Source organism: Macaca fascicularis, chromosome 2 (assembly GCF_037993035.2).
Source record: "Macaca fascicularis isolate 582-1 chromosome 2, T2T-MFA8v1.1".
In the NCBI taxonomy this organism is placed as follows: domain Eukaryota; kingdom Metazoa; phylum Chordata; class Mammalia; order Primates; family Cercopithecidae; genus Macaca; species Macaca fascicularis.
Window position 1 is genome coordinate 19118912 of NC_088376.1, and position 27873 is coordinate 19146784.

Consider the following 27873-nt stretch of genomic DNA (forward strand, 5'->3'; position numbering starts at 1 on the left):
AGCTATTAAATAGTATAGCTCAAAATATGGAAATCAGTAAAATATGGCCCAGAGGCGAGACAACTGTTTTTGTAACATAATTAATTTAATAATTTAATTATAATTTATAATTTAATCAGGACAGATCCACCTAAACTCATTTGTTTAGGTATTGCCTAAGCTTGCTTTCATGTTACGTAGAGCAGAATGAATACAGTGGAAAGTGCATACATAGCAAGCAGGAAATATTTACTATCTGGTCCTTTACAAGAAAGTTCACTCATCCCTAATGATGATAACAGTAACTACCATATGAAGTTCAAACCAAATGACAAAATTGTTCATAGAAGAATGATATTTTTGCTAGGGAGTTATCATTTAAGCTGAACTTTCAATTATTAGTAAGAATTTTAATGAACAGATTCATTGATAATAGCCATCCCAGAAGAAACAAAACAAACAAAAAGTCGTATCAAAGACATACAAGCAATGATATTTGATACATTTAGAAAATACCATGTTGTAGAGTTTGGTTGGGTGATAGGCTGGAAGAAGTGAATTCTAGTGAGAGTCACATGTCTGATATCTGGCAGATTCACCGCAGGACAGTCATACCAGTTGTTTACGGCTAGACTCGGCAGTGATGGCCTCTTTCCTGATTTTTTTTACCAGTTCTTAGATATTCTTAATATCATCCCTGATAATACCTATCAAAACCAATGAGAGGTAGCCAAGAGAGCATTTGAAGGACAATTTATAGTCTAAAGTAAATTTATCATAAAACATAAAAGATACAGCATTGATCTCAAGAAGCTAGAAAAAGAACAATAACAAAACCTGAAGTATTCTCACATGTTGTTTATGGGAAAGTGAATCAGTAGAGCTGTGTCAATGATAGTGGTAGGGCGGAGATGCATTTAGCCTGATCTATAAAAATTCAAGTGTCCTTTCGACTCTGCAATTCTACTCCTAAAATTTGATTCATGGACATGCCCCTATACATGTACCAAAAGATAGCAACTGGTGTGTTCACTGCAGCATGATTGTATGATCAACATTGGAAACAATCTTAGTATTTATGAAGTTTAATGTTTAACAGTATATCCTGACTCTAGAATACCATCTAGTTGATAAAACAATTATGTGGATCCACGAGCTCTCTCTCACACACACAAATGCCCATAATATGATAAAAAAAACAAGTTACTGAACAATATCCATAGCCTTACAATTTTCTTGGAAATTATATTTTTGTATGTAGCTAAATGTGTATATACATGTGCATAAATATATGTACGTGTGTACATGAATGCATGTGTGTATGTGTGTATTCATGAGAAGGGGAGGAAAAAATATAACGAGGATGAGGTTTTGAAGTATATACAAAACTGTTAAAAGTGGTTGAACTTTTGCAAGAGGAATCTTACATTTTACTTTATATATTTATGGTTTTTCTCAACCAGAATATTATTCTGTAGTTAAATGAAATAAATGAAGAACAAATAAAACTACGACAAATATCTCTGAATATATACATTTCCTACTATTTCAGATATGAAGTTATTAGATGAAAGCTTATAAACATTTTAACGTTATTGATAAATAATGCCAGACTGTTTTTCAATGGTGCCAATAGTATCTAATTTATCTGTTTTCTTTTTCAAGTTAAATGTTAGCAAGGACTATGTTGAGACCAGAGATTGGCATGCTCCTAGGCATAAAAGCTTCAGACTATAAACTTTGGAGCTCTACATTTATGGCCACAGTCATTTAGAATGTTTCCCAATCCTGGGTTCCCCAAAGCTAAATCCAAATGGAGGATCCAGTGATTTTTGGCATATTTCTTACTGATCTCATGCCAGCTACTGGCATCACTTTACTGAGCAAAGGCACATGACATTTTTAGGTACTTAAGGAAAGAGCAACTCTAATTCAGAAAAGCACGACACAAGACAACACTCATGTTCGATACATGAAGTTAGGCTTGCTTCACTTCATATAACCCAAATTGGCACACAACTTGAATACTTAAATCAAAGTCAAGGCCACTTGAGAAACCAGCTCCTGGCTTCAACCCCCCAGTAGGTTTTGTGCACACCATATCTGGTTCCCTCCACCCCTGTGCACCTGAGATAAAAACAGGATGTAATGCTGAAACCCAGGGTACCTGTAATTAAACCAGGGTCAGAGCCATGGTCTCTTAACCTTTAAGCAACAGCTTTATCCCTCCCTTAGATATCTTTATAAACCTCAGCCTCTATCACAGTGATGGAAAGCATGAATTCTGGAGCCACACCAACTCTATATGCCTGCTGCCTTCCAGCAGTGATCTTTAAGTAAGTCAGACGCTCTTTTCCTTCCTGACTGTCTGAAGATAGGCCGCCATCATGAACGGCACCGTAACTATCCACACTAGAAAGTTCATGACCAACCGACTACTTCAGAGGAAACAAATGGTCATTGATGTCCTTCACCCCGGGACGGCAATGGTGCCTAAGACAGAAATTCGGGAAAAACTAGCCAAAATGTACAAGACCACACCGGATGTCATCTTTGTATTTGGATTCAGAACTCATTTTGGTGGTGGCAAGACAACTGGCTTTGGCATGATTTATGACTCCCTGGATTATGCAAAGAAAAATGAACCCAAACATAGACTTGCAAGACATGGCCTGTATGAGAAGAAAAAGACCTCAAGAAAGCAACGAAAGGAACGCAAGAACAGAATGAAGAGTCAGGGGGACTGCAAAGGCCAATGTTGGTGCTGGCAAAAAGTGAGCTGGAGATTGGATCACAGCCAAAGGAGTAAAGGTGCTGCAGTAAAGGCTACCTGTGTCCATTTTGGATTTTTCACGAGCAGATTAATAAACTAAAAACTTTCAAAAAAAAAAAAAAAGTAAGTCAGACTTCAATTTTCTAATGTGTAAAATGAGGATACTAATAGGATAGTGAGTCCTATCATATCTTTGTTCATGGAATCCAAATATTCAATCCCATAACATACGAGAAGGTATTATTGCCAGATTAATGAAATGACCAAAGTTAGCTAGCTGGCTAATAAGTTCAAGGAATCTGGAGCCAACTGCCAACCACATTACATCTAAACTTGTAGGACACAGTATCATGGGATTTTTACCACAAGGTTGCTATGAAGACTGAGTTAAACACCAAGAATAGGGAGTTGCATAAAGTATGATGAGTATATAATGTTGCCTATTATCCATTATGACTTCTGTTACTATCACCACTCCTGCACCTCCACCACCACAGCACTGCAAAGCAGACAAAGCCAAGAAAGAAAATTTGCCAATGACCAAGCAACCAGAAGATGATAAGCAATAACAGAAAGGATATTTCTGTGTATTTGTTAAAGGATAATCTATCTAATTTGTGCTGACTACTCTCCACTCATCCCAAATTTTCCTTTTGCCAAAAGTCAACTGCTAAACCCTGGGAGGGAATAAGGCCAAGACTTGAGGCCGGCGTTCAAGAGAGACTCTGTAAAAGTGATTGGATTTATATTAAGCATACTATCCATCTATAAACCAGTCACCTGGTTTGCCACACATGGCTAGCTCTGGAGACCAATGCTGTACTCTAGTAAGCATCATGCCGTTTTAACAAATATTGACAACCTGAAGTCTGTGTACCATAAGGTATAGAATTTTGTTCCTACATGAGAGTTTTAGGATTTCTGAGGGGAAAAAGTGCTGTTTTGCGACTGGAAAACTTGAGGGCAGCAGTGGCCACATGACCCTTACTAATATCGTGACATTTAACCTGGTACTGTCGCAAATAAATCATGTCACCATAGACTCCAGTGACCTATGCCTCAAATTTCCTCGTTCAAGGCAGAAGTCCCAGACCAGAATGTGGAAAAGCAATACACACAGTGCCTTCATGCCCATGGACATGCAAGTTACTCTTGGCAAATATAGTTATTGTGGAATTAACTTCCTTTCTCTACTCGAGGCAGTGAGTTTCATAATACAATGGCAATAAAAGAAAGCAATCAGAGCCGAGGGCAGTGAGGACTTTTACATGTTTCCTACCTCTTTCTTGTTGTGCATTAAACAAGACCAGATGTTTCAACAAAGAAATGAAACCAAAGTCACACTACATTTGATTTGTGGGACCACCCTTACTTGAAATGCCATCTCATCGTTCCAAGGTTTGAAAAATGACGTGCATAACAAGCAAGATAAGAAATGTGAACATTCCTTCAAAAAAGTCATTCATTATATGATCCACAGATGGTAAGAAAATGCTTTCCAAGTAGGGATAGAGAAATGTAACGATTATTTGCTTAGGGATTGAGACAAGGCAGACTCTCTCATCCTTCTCCATGCCTGTGTCCTGAAATGATGGAGTACATGTGAATGGCACTGCAGGGGCAGTGAAGTTAAAGGTGAAAAGCAGAACTGAATCCACAAAAGCCAGGAGAAGAGTGAGCAGAGCAGATCAAAGCAAAAGATCTTGGGATTATATAGAGTGTCCACAGTTTCCAGGGAAGCACAGTTCTACGAAAGGTTAATACAGGCAGTCACAGCACATGCGCATTTAATTTATGGCACTTCATCTCTGTATTTGTGGATGGACTCCTTAGGGGAGAGAAAAAAAAGGAGAGTGAAGGGAAAAGATGACAGAGAGAGAAAAGGAGAGAGATTGACAAAGGGACAGATAGAGACATATAGATATACAAAGAAAAGGAGAGAAAAAGATACACAGATATAGATGCAAAAAAAAAAAAAAAAAGAGAGAGAGAGTGCAAGAGTACAGAAAGAATGAGAAGCAATTAGTGATTTAAATTTGTGGTCACTTACTAATTCCACCACTATTTCATGAATACATTTATAAAAAAAAGTAAACTCAAGTCCTGAACTATGAATCTGCCTTCCCCTGATCACTCTTGGTTCTCTTGTGTCCCTACGTAAGTGAGCCTCTTGTCAGGTTGAGATCAGTTCAAGCTTTTAAAAATACAGCATGTATTCCTCAAAAAGTGCATTCATAAATTATCTTATGTGCAGCAACAACAACAAAACAGAATGCTAGAAAAAAAAATAACTGGCTGTGTTGGATTTTAAATTTCTGATAGTTGCCTTAAAATTCAGAATGTAACCCCAGTATTAGATGAACACTAGACGTGTTATTCTCCACAAGACTATGTGTTCACAAAGTTTGGGAAAGGGTGGGTTCAGGAAATTTAAACAGGTGTCCTGCCTTCAGACCTTCTCAAATCCCTTAGTATACTATCCAGCATTAGGACTCTCTACCATGCAGGCGGACTATGGGAAACCAAACTGACTTGATTATAGAACCCTTTTCTTTTTCAGAGTGTGCTTCAAAGCACAAGCACACTGTGGAGCACACTTAGGAATCTCTGATGCAACTCAAGCATTCTCACTTCCAAATAAGGAAAACAAGCCCTCTCTAAGGGCATACATCTGGCTATCCAAATGCCGCAACAGGATGGATGGCCCTGATTGATTTAATGATTGCTATGGATATGTTTTATTTCTTCATACCCTTATTCCTTCACCCCTAGGTCACTAAAATGGCCAATCCCCCTAATCTTGTCTTCTGCTAGTCAAGTGTATATGTTAAAATCAAGCAAACCTTTCTAAATGTAGATTTCATTGCAATGCTCTTATGCCTGTTACTCTATAGTGGCTTCCAATAGCCTATAAGAGTAAATCTCAAACTTTCTCCAAATACATGAATTAAATAGTAAATCTCAAACTTTCCCCAAACACTTGAATCTAAATTACATGGCACCCCAGGAACACATGCCATATTCACATATCTTCTAGCATAATGCCAAAATTTTTTGGTGGTTTGCATACTGTGGTGTGAGACACAAACTTAGAATATCAAGTGCTTATTTCTCAACCAATCTGGCAGTGCACCTCACACTCAGACCAATTTTCTGTTCTACCTATGTCCTTCTCTCCTTGAAGGCTGTCTATAGAACATGTAGCAGTCTACAGAAAACATTATTAGACTCTTCAAACCTAGGCTGATCGGAGATCTCAATTTCAATTCATAGAAGAGCTATTTTGGAGAACTGGAGAATGATATTCTCCTGTCAGAGCTCTACGGAGATAATAAGAGAACCTAACAAACAAACCCACCTCAAATCTGTTTGCACATAAAAGATAATGTCTAGCTTTGCTTATTAGCTCTGTTTATCAACCAGTGCCATGCTCACTGGCCCCATTAACCTACTGAATCAAGGTTATGATTTGAAAAGAAATGCCTATGACATGGACCACAGGAGCAGTAGCACTCAGGAGTGATAACACAGTAGCACTGTTGATACATAACATCAGAGATAGATTTGGACTCACTGGGAGTTGGACTGTGCAAACTAAAAGGTTTTATGTTTTGTTTTGGTTTGCTTAGCTTTGCTTTACTTTTATCTAATAACAGAAAAACTCAGTGGAAATAAAACACTAGTTAATCTATGTAAGAAAAATAGAATAACAGATGAACGTCAGAGCCATCAACATGGACGAATATGCCAGATGCTGCTCCCTGAAGTGTCACGTGACAATAAATTTTCATCACATCAATTTACCCCAAGGAGCACATCTTGAGTGATTTTCCCCTCCAGCGTTAGCCTAATAACAACTTGGAAGGTGGGGCTGAAGGAATTCACTCTTGTGACTTTCTTTGGTTTCATGTTCATCAGGAAGAGAAAATCTTCCCATAAAACAAACAAGCAAATCTTAAAGTGTTAGCACACATATATGATTTACAGGCCTCTCATCCTTAACGACGGTTTTCAGAATTTCACTAAAAATAAAACATTTAAAAAAATACAGAAGATTGAAATCTCAGATTCAAGTGTATTTAAATATTTCAGTGGAAAGGATCCAATTCTACCATACATGTATTTCCCATGCATTTAATAACAGTTTCCTGTGTTTCAAAATCCTTAATTATTGAATTATAAAGCCTGAAGTTTTACTAGAAAGACATGTTTGACTTTGCCTCTCCAGATATGACCTTATCCGGGTCCCCCCAGCTTATTCAGAAGATGACCTACTTTACTGAGATTAAAGTTTTCAGACATGATCTATTTCTACTCCATCCCAACACAAAATTTATCTTTGTTCTTATCACTGTCTCTTTCTTCCTCTCTTAAAGAAAGAAGTGATTATGGATTAGGTTTTCTAAGGACAATTGCTCCATCTGTGCCCTTGATCTGTTCAATATCTGCCCCCTCGACCCAGGATTTACCTTTAATGGCATTTTTTTTTACCCACGTTCTCACATCTCCTATTCTTCACTGCCACCTCCTCCTTCGACTCAGATCACAAATATGCTCAAGCCTCCCTATTTCACAAACACGTTCCCTTAATTATGTTATCCCACATCAGTATCTGCCCCTTTCTTTTCTAATTTTAAATCTCAAACTTTTTTTAAAAAGTAGGCTATACTAATGCCTGTAGTTCTCACTTCTAAGTTTTCACCCCCGCTTCACCTGACCTCCAGCTGAAACTATTTTCCTGAAGATCAACAATGACCTAAAATTATTAAATGCAATGCATCTTTTTCCTCAGTCTTCAGATACCTTAAACTCTTTCCAATATATGAAATCACTAACAACTCCTTTTGGCATGACATTTCATATTCCCTTTGCTATAATAATATTCATTTCTGTTTCTTCCATCTCTCTGACAAATTCTTACCATCACCACCCCCACCGCATATTCCCTAGGATTCTATCTTTCAATTCTTTTATTTCTGTAATATCCCTCTTAATCTTGTTTGTGCTATGATGATCACTGCCAAATATCAGCAAAATGACAAAATAAATCATAGTACCCACCTTATAAGTTATTGTAAGAATTTAACGAGTCAGTACATTATGATACAAATACCCCCAAAGGGTTTCTTGTTGCTGTTATTGTTTTCTCAATATTATTAAATCTAAATATTTAAACTTCAAGATAAATTTCTAGCAGACTTCTAGACAGCTACAGATGGCTGACAGACTAATACACACTTCCAAATTCACATGCCCAAAACTTAACTCTCTGTCCTGTCTCCAAAAACCTGTTCTTTCTCCTATACATCCTCTTTTCTCAGGTGGAAATACCCCATTTTCAGTGTCATTCCAGCAGGAAGTGTTTGGACTCACTTTAGAAAACTCTTTATAACTTCACGCCCATGATCAAAGGACTGCCCACCCTCTGCCAATGCGGCCTCCACAGTTCCTTTTCACTTTCAACAGAGCTGTCCTAAGCCAGATATTAATGTTCTGCTACCTGTGTTATTTCTATAAATTCAATCCCGACTTGTCTCCAAGTTGTCTCCTTAGCTCTCCTATCCTAACCAATACTAGGGTAACAGTTTGAAAGCACTGTCAGATAATATCACCTGCACTGGAAGAATAAAAGGATTAGAGTTCATCATCATCCGGATAAAACATGTCAGCATTCTTACCATGGCATTCAAGGTCTTCCAAGCTTCCAAGATCAAGCTTTCTTTTTTTGTTGTTTTGTTTTGTTTTGTTTTGACTGAATTTTCTTTCCTAATTTTATTTTCCTGTTTTCTGACACTATGCTATATTTCTTTCAGGAACATACATTTCCAACTCCAGACCTCTGGCCATACCATTCCTTGAGACATTTACATGTAATTCTATAAATTCTTTAAAATTCATATCAAATGGCACATCTTCCATGAAATTTTCACCAATATTTCAGACTGACAAAATCTCTAAATTTTTTTTAGCCCTGGGAGGTTCCTATATCAACTCTAACACTAACCATATTCTACATCACATAGTAAGCATTTATGTTCTGGTCTTAACACCATGTAGTGATTTAGCTCCCTTATGCATTCATTGTTGACTAAGTGCTTTCTATGTACCAAACACTGTGATATACTCTGGAAATGTAATGTAAAAATAACTCTGTCTTCTCCAATGAGCTTCAGCCTAGCAGAGCGCTTGATATATGGCAGGTGCTGAATAAATGTTTATAGAATGGAATTGTCCCCAACCATACAGGTGAATGAAGTAAAGCCACCATGAATTCAAACACTTCCCAAAATCTCTATGACAAGTTTGTAACTCCATGAGAAGTTAAACTCAACATTTATTTGTCTAAGTATTTATTCCAATTGCCAAAACGTACTGCTGACAAGCAGTTAAAAATAACAGAAATTTATACTACTTAACGGGCTTACAAAATGCTAGTTAAAACAAAAAACAACTTGGGTTTCCAATATATAGAAAGTTTTAGTGGTGAGGAATCTAGTGCATTTTTAGTAAATTTAACTCAAAAGCAAAAGTGTGAGGGGTAATTTTCTTGATTTATGTAATTTACCTATTTATGCATTTACCATTCATTCACTCATTAATTTTTATATAACAAAATGAATTTAATACATACTAAATATCTTATATGAATAACAAATTATTTACAAATCAAGTTGATTTATGCTCAACACACTTGCTCTGTGCTCTCTCATATCATAGACAAGCAATTAATTTACAAAGGCTTTTGTTTTCCACACTGCCAGAATAAAACTACTTTTGGACTATTGTAATATTATTCTAACCCATAAATAATATGTTTTTCTTTTATTTTTTCTTGAAATCCTACCATCAAAGGCAGTCACTTACTACATGTCTGTCACTCTAAATAGTGTCTCTCATCTGTTCTTCTCAGGCTTTAACCTTCCACTGAACATCATGGTCCCAAGGAAACAACAATAACACACTGTGGTGAATCACTTATATTTTCCTGGGTTTCCCTGCTCTTTAGCCACATAATCCTGACCTCTAGAAAATCCCTCTCTCAATATAGACCACTATGTATAGTTGGCCTATCATGGTTAGAGATTAGGGGGCTACTTTATAAATAGAGAACCACATGCTTACTCCTTGCTCAGTACCAGCTGTAAGTGAGCTACTTAAAATAGGACGAACATACAAATGTAATTGCTTATATGCAACGCAGAAATATTTACATTGGAGAAAGTTGGATCTTCCTCCAACTCTCAACTTATAATTTCTGTAAAGTACAATGCATTGAGGAGCTCTATGACCAGCTGTGGAAAGAACACCAATGCAGGTGGAAACATTTGGTCAGTGGACGGAAGTAATGATTGAGAGGACAGATTTAAAGCTGCCTGAGTTTGAAGAATGAAATGAAAATAGTGGGCATAGAACTGGCAGCAATTTTAAACAAGGTCAATAAATTAAGCAGTGAATACAGTTTCAAAACAGTGAGTTTTCTTGTAATTGTGTGTTTTTTCATTAATTTAACAAATAAATTTAAATGTGGCTTTGCCATAGAAACAAGATGCAAGGCTTTTGGTTATGTGTTATGGGGTCCACAAAATGAGTAAGACTCAGTGAAGAAGAGGAAAAAGGTTAATTTTAATATCAGAAGCCTTAGTTATAAAAGGTAGTGTGTAAGCAGAACATGGAAAGTAGAAACAGGGCAAAAAGAACTGAGAAAGACTCCAATCAAAGGGGAAAACATAATCAAAGTCAAGCAGATACAGCCTCAGCTTGGTCAACTGAAAGGAGCCTCTGTGGGGAGGCTCTTCCATAGGAACACTCTACTTTCTTTGGAAGTAATTAGTGTTTCTTCCTTATGTATATGAACATGACATAGCTCTGGTTCTGGCAGAAATGTAGAAGGAAGAGAGGAAAAATCTGAGGTTCTGCTGTATTTCCCTATCATACTAAATATCACTTATTTATCTTATTATTATCCAACATTACTTACTTTCTGTGAATTAAGGTTTTATGGTTGCAAGTGGTACTAATTGATTCTTGTTAGTCAAAAGAAAACAAAATCAAACAAAAGCCAACCTGGTTAACTAAAGCAAAGGAAAATCTGAGGAGGCAAGCTTCTGAGATGTAACAAGAGAAGGTCTGGGGACCTAAACTGAAGAAGCCAAGAGTCTCTTTTAAATACAAAAGATAACATGGATAAATCCACATATATCTTCTTGGAAAAGAACAGCTGCTATTCCTAGATTGAGTCAAGAGTCCACCTTGGGTCCAGGTGCCTTGCCCTTTGATAAGCAATTGAACCAAACCCATATTCAATGGGAGATTAGTTTTCCAACAAGAAAATTAGTATGCAATTATGAAAACAAGGAAATACTAGATGCTGTACATGCAAAATCAAATATCCATACTGTGTGACTTTCAGAACAGAGATTTTCTAAAAGTCTAAAAGAAAAGACATGTCAAACAACAGATGGGCATGGGATTGTGAAGACACATGTGCCATTGTTTCTTCATGTGTTTTTAGAACAAGTAATGAATGCTCCCTGGTCTGTTGACGTTCATTCTTCCTTCTGACTATTCTGTGACAGCTGAGTCAGTGGGACCCAAACTCTGAATCTATACAGTTTACTATTTTGATAACTTCCTTCAGGTAGTTTTAAAATAAAGCACAAACTTTCCCTAAGCAATTTCCTCTGGAAAATCACTTTACTTAAAGAGCATGTGCATAATTAACTTCAGGTGTCATCAGTTCAATTTTGGTAAAATGGAAATCTGGAAACAACTTCAAGGATCAACAATAGATAAGCCATTATGATTTCATGCTCAGGTAAACTCACGGTGCCTCCTGAAACACTATGAGAATTCCAGAATTTTGGTGGGCATGACCATCAATTATCAATGTCATCCTTGCTATGGTATGTGTGTGGGTGAGGCTGGTCAATGTATCTAACTTGAGTAGATTCATTTTTGTTATCAGAGACAAAAGGATTACTACCCTGGCATACAATTTGGCATAAGAACTGGGAGAACAGAACCAGGTCCGGACATAAAACTGAGGGGCAGCTGGTTATTCACTCAACAAAAATGTATTGAGCACCTGCTATATACAAGCCATTGTTCTCGACTCTTGGGATATAGCAAAGAATGTAATAGATCAGATCCCAGCTCTTGTAGATCTTACATTTTAATAGGAAGGCAATTAGCAAACAAGTAAGAAAATAAACAACAAAAATACGCAGTAACAATAGGGAGTTGCATTGTAAGAAATTAAAATATGGTGAAACAATGGAGATTGACTGGGGACTTCTTTTAAACTAGGTGGTCAGCAAAGACATTTAAGCTGGGGTCTGATAAACAAGAATCATCTATGTTAAGATTAGGCTTAGAGAGTTGGCCACTGAGAAAGAGGGAGGAGCTCTTGCCAAGGTCCTGGGGCTTGAAAGTTCTGGGCATATTGGAGCAACAGAAAGGCCATTGTGGCTGGAATTTGAAAGAGTGAGGAGGAGAAGAGGTCATAGAGCTGGGCAGGGGCAGAGAAGGTGGCTGGTAAGAGCAAACTTGGTGTTTCAAGAAGCAGTCACTGAATATATATATTGTGATGGTAGAGAAATCAAGAAAACACAGTCAAGTTGGTGAAGAGCCATATCTGGGAATTTGAGGAGTGAAAAAGGAAGGCTTCAGCAAGGGACTAGATTGCATTCAGGAGGAAGATGGCTATGAACAATGCAAGGGATCCAGACCCCACCATGAAACACAGCACATAACACAAAGTGGGTGGTAATATCTGGTGGAATAACCAGTTAATGAGTAGGGACTAGAAGAGAACTACAATTCTATGAAAACTCAAGGGCAACGTGGTTTCCTAGGGGTGCTCTTGTGGAGAGTGCTGGGGCATTGCTGGTATTTGTGACCAGATTACCACATTCCCATACATGGACAGGTAATTTATTTCTGGAATCTTCTATATGGCGAGATTAAAACTGTAACAGCCTTCCTTAAGTCAGTCAATATAGGGGCAGGACTTCGTCAGCATGACTGTGTTATCAGTTGATCCAGCTGTAAAAATCTAAAGAAGGCAGAGGCAGCACTAAAAAGTGGTGAGTCCAGATAATAGTCTCCTAGTGCTTTTAAATCTATCTTCGCTCAGAGTTTCACCACTCATTCCAAATATCAGTTTAACTTAGAATATACTGCATAAATATAATCACCATTACTTTAATATGTACAAAGTACCATCCACTGGGCAAGTTGCATACATTATCCCTAGTCCTTGTAACTAATCTCCTAGAGAAAAAAACTGAAACCCAAAAATTATAGCACATGATTAGAATGTTTTTATGATCGCTTTTTTTTTTTTTCTATTATAACAGACTCTACACAAAAGCGAACAAATACCGAGTTCTGTATGTGATATGGTTTGGCTCTGTGTCCCCACCGAAATCTTATCTTGAATTGTACTCCCATAATTCCCACATGTTGTGGGAGGGACCTGGTGGGAGATAATTTGAGTCATGGGGGCAGTTTCCCCCATACTGTTCTCATGGTAGTGAATAAGTCTCACGAGATCTGATGATTTTATCAGGGGTTTCTGCTTTTTGCATCTTCCTCATTTTTTTCTTGCCGCCACCATATAAGAAGTGCCTTTCACCTCCCACCATGATTCTGAGGCCTCCCCAGCCATGTGGGACTGTAAGTCCAATTAAACCTCTTTTTCTTCCCCGTCTCGGTTATGTCTTTAAAGTGTGAAAACAGACGAATACTCTATGAAAAGGAAAAGAGTTTCTCTATTCCCCCTTATTCATTAATGAATATTTGAAAGCATGTTTTGTGTCTGTTAATGCAGTTAAGTACACAATCCATTTAACTTATTTGATGCTTTGATATGTATTTTTCTCTCGATATGTTCTTAATAATGTATTCCTCTCAACAGGACTTATTCTTTGCAGTTTTTATCAAGAAGTGTCATCGTATGCTATAACAGTTAAAAAGGGAAATTCAATGAAAGTTCACTTGAAAAGGTAAGCAAAACAGGCAGGTTTTATAATGCAGATATGTGACTCTTAAAGTAAGGAAGGGGCCTAGAGGTTAGGGTTGAATGGATTCTCACTCTACATTAGCACCTGAACTTGATGCCAAGCACCACACTTCAGACTAAGATAATACAAAAGGGAAACACCTCACAACACTGTGAAATATTTCTGAGCACTGAACCTAGCCTTTGAATTATTTCAATTACCAGGTTCATAAGAGTCAGACACCAATGGAAGGTTGTGACCTCAACCTCACAATGAAAGGGCTGGCCCTGGTGACTTCAAAGTTCCTTTCAGTTTTAGAAAATTCTATAGCTCTGCTTCCTAGTGAATGAACAAATAAACAGCAGGTAAAGTGCTCAGAAAAGTAGACGAGTCTCCACTGAGGTGTGGCTTTGGCTGTTCCGGGATCCACTACTTGGCTGTCATGTTGTTCTCTAGCCCCGAGGCTTTAGGAAATAGACTTTTCAGCACACACTGAGATCATTAGAATCCTGGAGGCAGAGTCACCTTAATTCATCTGAGACTAAGGTATAACCCAGAAGACTAATTTGTCGATACACAACAGAAAACATCCCTTTATGATCAACATATTCACATTTTGTAGAAATAAAAACATAAGAAGTTTGCTGATAAAATGTAATTAAAAGATAAAGAAAGCGACCAGCAAGAAGCATTTTCTTCCCCCAGACCAGGTTAAGAAGTGATAATGAATCCCAGCCACATAGCAGAGAACTTCTCTCTATTGGCAAGAAAGTTTAGACTCTGGGATTCAAATTTCTTCTCCCTGTGCCAGGGCAATACACATCTATCCTACTGTCAGTACCTTCTATGGTGTAATCTTCCTTTAGATGTATTTTAAAATTACTAATTAAATTGGATATTCATATACACCTGGATAAATATTATTTCAGCATCTATTGAAACCAATTCATTTTAACTCTCAGAAGACAAACTATATATATATGTGTGTGTGTGTTTATACATATGTGTGTGTATATATATGTGTGTGTGTGTGTATATATATGTTTTGGGGGGGTTTTGCCAAGATTGTGGGGACAATCCACTGTATTCTCCCTGAAATTTTCTTTCCAATCACATGATGAAAGTCTGAAGGCACCTGAGCCAGGGAGGTTAAGACATAAACAACAACTTTTGTTATTTAAATTATGAGCAAATTAAAATCTAGGTAAATGGCTATTTTGTATACAGCAATAATCAGAAAGTACCACCAGTGATACATTTCAACAGGTCAGGCACAGTAGTTCACGCCTGTAATCCCAGCACTTTGGGAGGCCAAGGTGGGAGGGCTGCTTGAGCCCAGGAGGTCCAGATCAGCTTGGACAATATAGTGAAAATTCATCGCTACAAAAAAATGTTTAAACATTGGATGAATGTGGTGGCATGCACCTGTAGTCCCAGCTATTCAGGAGGTTGAGGCAGGAAGATCACTTGAACCCAGAAGCTCAAGGCTGCAATGAGCCATGACCATACCTCTGCACTCCAGTCGGGACAACAGAGTGAGACTCTGTCTTCAAAAAAACTTTTTAGCCAGGCGCGGTGGCTCACTCCCGTACTCCCATCACTTTGGGAGGCTGAGGTGGGTGGATCACGAGGTCAGGAGATGGAGACCATCCTGGCCAACACGGTGAAACCCCGTCTCTACTAAAAATAGAAAAAAATTAGCCTGGCGTGGTGGCGGGCGCCTGTAGTCCCAGCAGCTCAGGAGGCTGAGGCAGGAGAATGGCGTGAACCCGGGAGGCGGAGCTTGCAGTGAGCAGAGATCCTGCCACTGCACTCCAGCCTGGGCGACAGAGCGAGACTCCATCTCAAAACAAACAAACAAACAAACAAAAAACAAACAAAAAACAAACAAACAAAAAACAAAACTAAAATAAAAACTTTCAAAAAAATTTTAATATTGTACTTGGTGATAGAGATGGATATGTCTTTGTGTGAAAAAAGGGTTACGTGAAAATAAAAATGGGCTTCAATATAGTGTTTCCTCTAGCAGTGCGATTTCACCTCTGCTGTGCAGACCCACAACATCAGCATCTCTTAGGAGATCCCTAGCTCTCAGGCCCCATCCCAAACCTACTGAGTCAGAAATTCCAAAAGAAAGAAATATAAATCAATGTTTTAACAAGTCTTTCAGAGGCTTCTTATGCATGCTGAAGTTTGAGAACAAATGGCCTAAAATACAACTTCAGAAACAGATCCCAGATAAAACAGTCAGTCGGTCATTCAAGAAAGCAAACAAACAGAAACAAACAAAAAGGTAATTCAAACAAGCAAACAAAGAAAATATGCCCAATTGTCTCATTCTTTCTGAAGAAAACTCCTCAAAACTGGGGAGATCCACACTAAAAGATCATTAGAGCAAAACAGGAAGCGGATGTCAGGGGCCAATTGCATGTAAACATCAAACTAAAACCTGGAAAATAACATTTTAGACGTTAAGAGGGGTTAAATTTCTGCTAAACAAGTTTTCTACACTTTGAGACTTTTCACTCAAATACTCGTTAGTTACTAATTGTTTTCTTAACAGAATCCTCATTATGTTGAAGACAATCTTAAACCGTAAGTAAAGCATAGCATAGAATAGAAGAAGAGTAAAGCTCTCTTGTTAGACTTTTCCGATAAATTATCACTCTCTATTATTGTAGCTTGATATCCTCACTTTTGGTAATCTCATTCATACTTATAACTTCAAATGTCACCTCCATGGAGACAAAACTTAAGTCTCTTTTTTAGCATTGGATTCAGATCATGCTTCAGTTTTCTCTTTCTATTTGTCTAGAGCACATCTTTATCTGGATGCCTCATTGTTATATAACTAATATATTTAAACCTGGATTAATACCTTTATTTTCAGGGTTATCACAGACTCCATTTTTCAAATCTTCATATCATCTACCACCTTTTGGCCTTTCTCTGGTCCCACATGTTTTGTGCTTGCCTACCTACTCAGTATTACCTTGATTTCCTAAATGTTACCTTTCTGTTTCATTGCATTGTGTAAAATACTAGCAATCAATCAAAGCACTTTCTATGTATGTTACTTCTCTCTTTACTAATCAACCTGCAATGGCTTCCTTCTACGAATTGCATCAAGATCCTTACTTCTTTGCTGGGTTTCCTCTTAATTTCTTATTATCGTTTTTTGGAAACAACTTAATTTTCAATATTAATTATTTGCAGTGATAATCAATGCATATTCAAACGTATTTAACAATACCTGCAACTCCGAAACTCACACAACTTTTTCTGTATTTTTTATAAGAACAAATAAATACAGATACAAACATAAACGTGTACAAACATACAAAGATTTCAAAGAAAGGTTTGGAATCATATTATAAAACTGCTCCATAATATTTTAAAATCTAACAGTGTGGTATTTTCCTCAGTCATTATATCCATGTTCATTGATTTCATGGCTGCATAGTGGTGCTTTGTAAAGATATAACATCTTTCATTTAATCTATTCCCTTATCGATGGACATTTAGATTGCTTATAAACTTCTCTGTTAAAAGCAGTGCGACAATAAGCATCTTGTAGATATACACTTTAATCCCTTTTCAAAAATCTCTAGAATTGGTTTTGCTATATAACAGGGCATGTATGTTTTTAAAGCTTTTGATACATTATCTCTCACATAAATATCCAAAATTCACCTATTCAGTAATATTCCACTCCCCTAAGGATGAACAATGAGTGAAAGTGACTGTCTTCCTATATCTCAGTCTACTCTGGTTGTTAGGAAATGTTTAACTATTTAAAAACCAAGTAGGCAAAAATAATATCTCCCTCTTATATTAGTTATCATTTCTTTGGTTATCAGTGACATATATTTTTGAGCGCTTGGTAGCTATTTCTGTTTCTTCATTTATGCTTTTTTGTGTCTTTTATTATTAGAATGTGTTCTCTCTTTTTTTCCTATTGAGTCATACAAGCAAATTTTATATCTAGGGTATTAAACTTTTGTCATATATAGTGCAGGCCTTTTTTAATAAGACTATTTACTAGCTTTTAATGTTTCATTGTACTAGGTTTTTTGCTATATGAAGATCTGTAAGTACAGTTGCCCCTCATTATCCATGGGGGATTGATTCCAGGCACCCCCACCCTCATACTAAAATTTGCAGATGCTTAGATTCCTTATATATCATAGTGTAGTGTTTTCATATAACTTATGCACATCTTCCCATATAATTTAAATCATCTCTAGGTTACTTATAATACCTAATACCATGTAAATGCTATGTAAATAGCTGCTATACTATATTTTTATCTGTATTATTTTTACTATTGCTTTGTTATTTTTAATTTTTTTTTTCAAATAATTTCTACCCACACTTGATGGAACCTGCAGTTGATAGAAACCATGGGTGGTGGAGCCCACAGATGTGGAGGGCCAATCATATTCATTTAGTCAAAATGTAGGCATTTTATTAAAACAATAAAGAATTAAAAATCGATCATTGTTTGCATTCATGGTTATGCCTTTCAAATGAAACTTACAAAATCACTTCCTTACCCCAAAATGAAACCATTATTCACTTTTTCTCATCTGCCCTCTTAAAGCCTTTCTGTCATTGCTGTGCTCTGACTTTAGAACCTTATGCCTCTCTGATGGATTGTTTCATCTAAGCCTGTTTTGTCCTTATATTGTCCGTTCCCAATTCCAATCTGTGTTATGTTTCTACTTTTATTCTAGCAAGAATACCTTCTCTTCCAGCTCTTACTTAAGCAATATACCAAATGCCCAAATATATGCCCACCTCAAACCTGGCCCAAGACTGTCTTCTCCCTCTAAGGGACTACTTGCTCCAACAGTCCTTGCCCTTTCTCCTCAATTTGTCAATGTCGCACGACTTAGCATTTGATTACCCTCCTTTGTTCATGAGTCCTCTCTGTTTTCTCAAATAAATTATCAACTTCTGAGGGGCAAGAATCACGTTATAACTACTATCTTGTCCAAACCACCCCCAACCAGTTGTGGCCTAAGGGAGAGCTCCAGAAACATGTATTGATTGAAAGAGCATTTTATTTCACGTTCTAATATTCCAAGTACCAAACTCAATGTTAGTAACTATAGGATACATGATGAGTAGGTACAGTACTGGACTACAAGGTCTTAAAATTCAACATTCCACAAACACTGAAAAATCTTATTTCCCTTTTTCACATAACGTCATGAGACCAAACGTACATAAAAGGGTGGGAGAAGGTAGATGTACTGAGACAAATGTTTTATATTGAGTCAATGTTGCCTTGAGAGTAAACATGTGAGTAAGCAAAAAGAAACCAAATATTTCCCAGAAAAAAAAATTGCCAAACATCTTGAGGAGAATTTTACCTTAACATTTTTGTCTTAGCTTTAGTATCTTTATAATTGGAAGTGAAATATTATTTTGAATTATCAAAAAGGAAGAAAGCAAACTATAAGGGAAGCACAGATAAGTATCAAGTAGGTTTTATTAAGTTTCCTGAAGATTATAAAATCAATTAAAGGATGTCTAGGGTAGAGAATTAGACTATACATTCTTTATTCAGTAGGTACTGACTAGCACTGTTGTAAGATCTGAGGGCAGAAGAAAGATGAAGTGGAGGATTCTCCATTCTGAGAGCTAGTAGGATATACCAAAAGGAAGGAAAAAAAGGTTAAGTGTCCAGAATATATTGCTCAGTGAGTATTATTTGAGTTCAGGATGTGGAACAGCCACTTTCATGTAGACCAATCATTCAGTCAATTGACACTAAACACCTACCACATGCAGGGGGTGGGGATCACACCACTTGAAGACCTTTGAGATTGCCCTTGGGTTTTCAGGATGAAGAGCTTGGTAAAGGCAATCATAGTAATTGAAGGAAGATTAACAAAAGGGTAAAATTAAAGTTTAGCAATGCTAAATGTGAGCAAGTTTGAAGGATATTTGAAAGTTCAATGCTAAGCTGAAAAAAACTAAAAACTCTATTCCTTCATTTTCCAATGAATAGTCTGAAGAATTATCTAGTTAAAACCCAATACCACACCCAGAGCCAGTGCTGGCCTCACTCACAGCATTTTTAAACATGAGATTTCACTCTAGAAGGCAAGGGCTGACACTGTAAGCTGGCTGCAGGACAATGACACCTTTTCTCCCCTCTAATTTATTTACTCCAGGGGACAAAAGGCATCCTAGAAACTTAAATGAGGAAAGTGCAAGTATTGTGAAATATAGCAATGTAAGAACCAGACAATTTTCCAATATATTCATCTCAGACTATACGGTGAGTTTTGAATAGAGTGCTGAGACAGACTTGCACTCCCTTCCACAACAAAATAACAATAAAGAAAATTCATGTAAGAAGTATAAGAAATACTGAGAGCAAATCTCTATAAGATTTCAGTCCAGCTGATTGCGGAGATGGATGTGGAGAAGCATAATGGAAGTGCAAAGAAATGTTTCAATGAAAAGCATTGATCTGAGCCATCTTAAGGATTCGTGCTCCATTATATTCACGTATCAAGTCAATTCCAAGCTTTTCAATTGCCCTCTCCTTACCATTATCACTAATAACAATCTCTTTGAGTTAATGGTTCTTATTTATATTTTATCACCTTCATAATATGTTAATACACTGGCATTCTTCACAGAACATTGAAACACATTACTATTAGTCTAATATTGATCCTCAAGACATTTTTACCAAATAACTAAATATTCTTATAATGGGAAGAAGTGACAAGAAGCTGAAATATTAGAAAGTAAAGTAACTCTGAGGAAATGTATTAAAGCAAGTTGTAGAATCAAAAATTGGACCTCCCACAACTATTACTCTACTAGCACACTCAGAGTCCTTTCACCTAACCACACTGTTTTTGTTTCTGATTACTAAATTCCTTTTCCAGACTTTGTTAAAATGTTTCTACTTGCACTAAATGTATACTAAGCATAATATACTAACGATTTTTTTAGCCTGGGTTAAAAAATGGTGAGTCTTCCAGTAGTCAAAAAAAATGCTAATTTGACTACAGTGTTTTTTGTTTTTTTTTTTTTAAAGTTCATCTTTTCAGGTCCTTGGGAAGGAAAAACTCCCTAAGTTTCCAAAGCATGTGAGATTTGGCCATCAACTTGGAAAGATATGATTAAGTTCTGTGAAATATGACTATGTAAAGAGGATTAACTACTATCAGAAATACACATTCTTGGTCTCACTTTTCTTCTAGGAGAAGAAACTGTTGAGGCTTTATGATCTCCTGTCTTCTAGACCTATTTTAGGTAGTAAATATTTCTGTGTCATCCCAGCATCACATCTTAAATAGGTTAACTTTTGTATTATTCTTTTTATTGTCATGCTCTGACCTTGATTAACATTTGAATTAAAAGTGAGAAACATATCAAGTACAGGGGAGAAAAAAGAAATAACAACAGATTTAACCTAGGTTCATTAGATTTACCAGAGTCAGTTTTTCCAGCTCAATTGATAAACCATGACATTACTTGACATTGATTAAGTAGCACCAAACAAGTTCAACAGATGAGGGTTGTTAAGAAATACAACTGTACACATTCCCAAGATAATAATGCAAAAGTAAAAATTCTGATGCCCAAAGTCTTTGGAAAAAAATAGGTGTTCTAGGACAAAAATATTTCAGTGGGCTTTGAAATTTATTAGGAAGAGTTGGGCTGCTTAACATTGTCCTTGACTGCTGCTGCCCTTTTAACTTTGTATGTAAGGTGGCAGACAAAGGAAGCTCACCTTTCACACAAGAGCAGCCCACAAGTAATGAGATTGTAGAATTGCTGACCCCAAGCACTTGTTGGGATCTATGATAGTGTCACAAAGGAAGGAAGACATTCCTGTTTCTGCCAAATGTGAGGGTTCCCTCTCAGCTTGCACTTCAATCAGGAAGTCCATCTTCTTACCAAAAGAAGCAGAGTATAACCTGTCATCAAAACACAAAGGGGCAGGATAACTCTGCAGAGCACAGAATTTTGGGGCCAAGGAGAGACGTTAATCCTTGTGTAATACGAAACTCATCAAGGCAATTTTCAGTGTTTTAAAGGAAGCAAACTTAATCAGAAGATGAAAGATTTAATTTTTAGTATTTATATAAGTACCTTGAATATATATTTTAGAATTATTCATATTGGCAAAATGATGGCAATAAAATGCATGTCCACCTACAGGCAACACTTGCATAAAACGTGGTACAAATAAAGTAGGAACAATTAATCTGACAAGAAAAAAACAGAAATATCTAACAACTTGGTAAGAATATCTAAATTACGTTTGTCATTGAAAAAGTAGTTAACCTGTTCAATTTGATCTCATATAACATATGTCAGATTGCATATTTGCAAGAGCATATAGAATTCTGTAAAAGACACACACTTTTCTATTAATACTGGTTATTTCAGAGAGCTCTTGAAGACCTGTGTAGTGTATTGAGGGAGATGATTAACATTTTCCTGCTGTATATTGAATTATTTCCCTAGATATGCAAAGTATGCATTAATTTGAAATTTAAAAATTCCTAAAGTTTCATGAAATATATATATTATATATAATTTTATTATATATACATTATATATAATCATTATTATATATTATATGTTATATATTCTATATAATATGTAATATCTATTATATATATAATTATATATTATATATATATATGTATATATATATATATATATAAAACTTCCACAATTGGGAATAAGGACCTCAACGCAATGAAAAAGTGTGATAGAGGAAAACACTGCAGAAAAAACATAGGAGATTCAGCACAACTTGGAAAAATCAAGAGAAGTCCAAACCAAAATCACAGTTTGTAACTCTTAGCCACAACAGGGTTATTGTTTTCAGATATCCCTTAGCGAGAAAAGCTTTGAAGCTTACATCAGAATTTCATCTAACATCATCTTGCATTAGTTTAGATATGTCTTTATACCCACGTAGTTAATTGTATAGGGAAATTGTGTTTTGTTTTCTATCTAAAATGGGAATTTTGTCATTTTTACCTGATAACTTGAAGTCCTTTCAAAATTCTGAGTTAAAAAAACCCATCTGGGTATTGCTTTGAATAGGTATATGGCATGGCTGGTCACTCTTGGACTGTAGTCCAATATTGGTTAGCAGTTCAATATTTTTATAAGAACTATTTTAGTCAAAACCCTGAATTTTGAATAAACAAAAACTGACAAAAAGATGGGCCTAAAACTCAGACCATCTCCCAGTTCTTCAAGCTAAGTTAATTTCCTGATATGTCCAACTTTCTGCCAACCCATAAAAGGAAGCCACATATAAAGGCTGATATTCTTGGCAATTGCTGAGGAATTCCCTCTCCAGTCTTCTCCAGACCACCACCACTACCATTTAATCCTGACATACTTGCTTACTTTCATCCCCCAGTTCCAAATCCTGGCTACTTAGTCTGTCTTTGAAATCCACTTCTGCCCCTCACTGAGTTGGCACGTGTATTGACTTTCTTGCTAGCAACTTATAATGCAGTACTATGTTTGGTTTTTTTTCTTCTTTTTTTTAAATTACAGTTTCTGACTTAACTCACCTTGTGTTTTATGGTTTGTCCCATTAGGTAGGGATGTAACCCAACTCAAGCCAACAGCCTCAGGGTACTAGCTAAGTGACCCATGTGCTTAAGGTGAAAAAGGTAGGACCCCAAGAGATTGTATCTATGTGGACAGGCAAAAAAGATGTCTTTTGACATAAAGCATCACAGAGGTGAAGATGACGTTAAGCAACTCTGGTTCAAAACAGCATTGCCTTCAGCAATGGAGCAATGTACAAGACGCACAAAACAAGATAGACTAATACCTTCTGAAAACCTTTTCTTATGACGTTAATGTGCATCATAAACCATACTATATATATTGCAGGACATTCAGAGATGAAAACTGTGGTCCCAGTTCTCAGATTGTTTACAGACTAACTCTGACACAAATATGATCCAGAAGAGTGCAATTATGTTTGAAAAGCCAAAAATAAATTTACAACTAAGCAAAAAAACGATAAAATCAAAACCCAATCCCACTGTACCTTGTAAAAAGAAAGAAAGAAAAAGAGAGTGAGAAACATATAAAAAGCAATCAAACAAACAAACAAACAAACAAAAAACAACAAGAAAAGACTGAAAGCTGGGAGAACAAAAAGAAGGAAGCAGAATTTAAGGATCAGAGGACAGAGAGACAAGGCAAGTCCATAGCAGAAAACTTGAGCATAGAAGAAAAAGGGGCAAGCATGAAAGAGCTAAGGGAATAGAAGCTACAACAAAGAAATAAAAACATTTGCCCTGTGAAGGACAATCTGGGAAAGGCAGGGAGATGGAGAAGACACAATGTTAAAGCAAAGTTGCATCAGACAGCCATCCTAAATAAAACAAGGATGGATAAATGCATACAATGAATTTGGCAGAAAAGATGGACTACGAATAATAACAATAACAGCTAGTCTTTTATGGGCCATGTTGAAATCTAGACACTCTTTTACCAGGCTCCTCCCCTCTAACAAAGGCTTATGCTAGCCCAGAGGAAGTAAGCATGACTGCACCCACACCCTCAACTGACCTGCTCCTTGGGTCCCCAGGCACATTAGTGGCCTCAAACTTCACTCTTGTTGAATAAGCAATTGGTACTGTGTGGTTCTCATGGCAATACAGCTTTGCGGATTTCACAACTAATGTTGCTTTTTCCTCCTCAGAACGAGATTCTTTCCACACAGAACAACAACAGCATTGCTCCTGGTTATATGTGTGAGCATATACAGATCGTATATGAATATGTTATATACAGAAAATCATAAATACACATTAAAACTTGATTCCAATGACTCTTTCTGAAAAACACCCCTCTTTCCAATCAAAAGCATCAAGAAGGCTTTTATACAGGTTCTCCTTGAGAACTAGTGATGAGTAAGTCAAAACAACGAAAGCAAATGCTGGCTATTACTGAGTGCCGCAACAAGTGCAAAAACAAAATAAAGCGCTAATTGTCTACATAAGCATCAGTTTTCTTCCTAAGAGACCAAAAGTCTCAACTACAGGATTCCTCCACATCAAATTATGTATTCACACTGACGTTCTCCCCAAACATGTTTCTTCGGTTTGTAAATGACCTTTTCCTTGCCAAACAGCTCTTACCCATTGCCTTTGAAAGGAAAACAAGTTGTCAAATTCCAGAAATGTCTGAAAGTACATTGAGCCCTGACACCCTTAATTTTTCTCTTTAGTTCATTTTCTCTTTCTTCTTCTCTGTTTTATCTTTCTTGGTGTTTCTTATAAATAACTAGTTACATTAACGTTGTAGAACTGTCAGCTTTTTTTCTTTCTTTTCTATGCTCCTATTGACAGCCTCATCACTAAAAGCTTTGAAGCTCATTAGACTCTTCACAGTTTAAATGACGACTATGAAATTATTTGAGATGAATTAGAATTAATCAATAAGATTTCCAAAAGATGCTATCAAGAATGACATGAAAAAGAGAGTAGATAGCTAACTTGCGTGATATACTGTCAGTGTATCTCAGATCATGAGAAGATACTATAATATTTGTGAAAGAAAGTAAAAGAAATAGTAGTTACTTCTATTTTGGTAAGACTCACCCCTTTGTGCTACCAACTAGCAGCAAAATAAAATAAAATAAAATAAAACAAAATAAAATAAAATAAAATAAAATATAACTGGGAAGAACAGGAATGTGTCTTCTTAGGACCACTTTGCCCCTCCATGTTTCTCTGTGGTCGTAAAGCCTCAGACAAAATCTAAACCATTAAAATAACCGTTAAGGTTTTCAGGAATGTATGTGCGTGTGTGTGTTGTTGTTGTTTTATGTGTAAGAGAAACCATCAAAGCTGATTCATTGCATCTGCTGATGAAATTCAGTGAGATCTGTCTGAGGGCTGGGAAGAAAAATTGAGTAATTAGATGGAGAATCAAAACATAGGGTGATTATGAGAGAATTCTCCCTCCAGCATTGGGGGATGGTGTGAATTTTCAGGTATGAGGATATATATGGGGCTACAGAGAGAAAAAATTCTTTCCTGAATAAGATGGGGGAGGATGGATATGTCTAGGCTTAGGATCTTGATTTTCTTGTAATACTGGGATAAGAATGAAAATGAAGGAAACCATCACACTTGGCTTATGGCTGGAGTAGCAGTATCTTCAGGTTGCCCAACCACTTGTGAGAGTGATGGTGGGCCTAGCTGCAGTGTGCACACCTGTAGAGATATGTGTTCTTTAAAAGGCACGTAGATTCTCTAGGACTGAGAGAGACTTCTAGACACCAAGAGATGTTATCCTAAGTAAATAACCATGGGAACTGGAGAAAAGGAAGAAATGTCAGTTTTAATGCATATAAACAACCTATGTCCCTATTTTGAGACAGAAGAATTTAGAAAAATTATGCCATATAATAAGTATTGTGCCACTGATTTGCCTCTTGCCTACTCCCCTAAGAGGGTGCCCTAGGGAAACACCTGTTACATTTAAGCTCTGTCTCTAGTAAACAATTTCACCAATTACGCAATAAAAAATTCTGTGAACCTGGCACCCAGACCTGGAACTCCCAGTTGCTCTCACTGCCAAAGGTCAATCCAATGTGTCTGCTTTTGAAATATTTTAGCCAAAGAATGTTAATGACATTTTCCAATACACTGTGCTGTTCTACCACATGTTCCTCCCCGGAAATTTGGGATTACTAAAATACAGAGATATCTTGAGTGCCAAAAGGCCACAATAGTGAAAGATATGGCCAGCTTTTTAGATGCTGTGACCATCTTAAGGACCTACAAAAACACTGGTGCAAGGAAACAAATGCATTGCCTCCAAACTCTGAAAAGAAAAACTACAAAACCCAAATCAATTAACATTTATATGCATATCTACAAAACATAACACATTGTCAACTTTATTCATTGTTCCACTTAGTCTTCTAATAATCTCTTTGTACCTCAAAAAGATTTGTAGATTAGGTTTTTTTTCACTTTGCAAGAATATTCATGTATGCAAGATGTTTCCAAATTCACAGATACATATCAATTAAATACACTTAGGGACTAAGAGTTTCAGAAGCAAAATTATAGAAGTTTTTTCAACACATTATTGTGAAATAATTAAATCTGGTGTTGAATGTTAGTGCACTTTAATATGTGTCTTTGGATGTGGGATGGAGGCCTCAAAAAGTATCTGTTGTTACAGGAAATAGGAAAACTTGAAGAGAAGTTCCTTAATGTTCTTTCATCTGTTCCCACTGGCCTTTCCTTGTGTTTTTCCAGCTCAACAACAAAGTTAAACATGAGTCTGAAAGAGAAACTTCCATTGCTTACATGAAGCCAAATTGTCCTAAGCAGGTAAATCATAAAGTTTAAAAGTAGTGGTTAATTGTTTGAAATAAATTGAGAAAAGGATATCAGAGTTCTATTCTTTCCAGGATTCTCTACCTACCTTAGACTAAAAATGCAACATTCTTGTTTCTAAAGATGCAGCCTGAATTGGTGTACATTGGTAATGGACAGGAGACCAGGGTTAATCCATGAACTGTCACCACCCTCCAAGGGTAGTTCCCACCAAGTTAAAGAAAATAAAATGTTGTTTTCTTATCTTTCAAGAAGAAATTAAAGGCCATAGGTCTGTCACATATTTATTTGTTGAGTATCCCAGAAAACAATCTCTGAAATTTTACATAAATATGGAGATGAGATGAATTATTAGCAAACAAAGTCACCAAAATTATTCCAAGTCTCTTAAATACTTCAAATACTTCACCTACTCAAAACTAGTTAAAAAATATATTTGCTTGAATTCTAAGTTACTTAATTGTAAGTTATATATTGGGTGTCAGAATACGATTTATATGCTTGACAAGTGTTAAAAGAAGCAACATGAGAATTTACAGACATCAACAATAGCTTCAAATATGACTCACATACATAAGGAAAGCATTCAATATATTTTAACCAGTTCCAGAAAACCAGATAGCTAGTATTGTTTTCCATTTCACTTTTTATTAAATGGTCATCAATCAGTGAAAATGACTAAGTAGCAGTACACAGGATTAAAAAGCAATAAGATGTCTCTAAAAAATCCTTATTA

At 36.5% G+C, this 27873-nt stretch overlaps 1 protein-coding gene and 1 pseudogene across 25 annotated transcripts in view; one reads left to right on the forward strand and one right to left on the reverse strand.

Annotated features, from left to right (window-relative positions):
• Window positions 1-27873, reverse strand: part of RBMS3 (RNA binding motif single stranded interacting protein 3) — a 1486333-nt gene that overhangs the window by 719173 nt on the left and 739287 nt on the right. The window lies entirely within an intron of this gene.
• On the forward strand, window positions 2367-2875 carry LOC102136931 (small ribosomal subunit protein eS24 pseudogene; annotated as a pseudogene).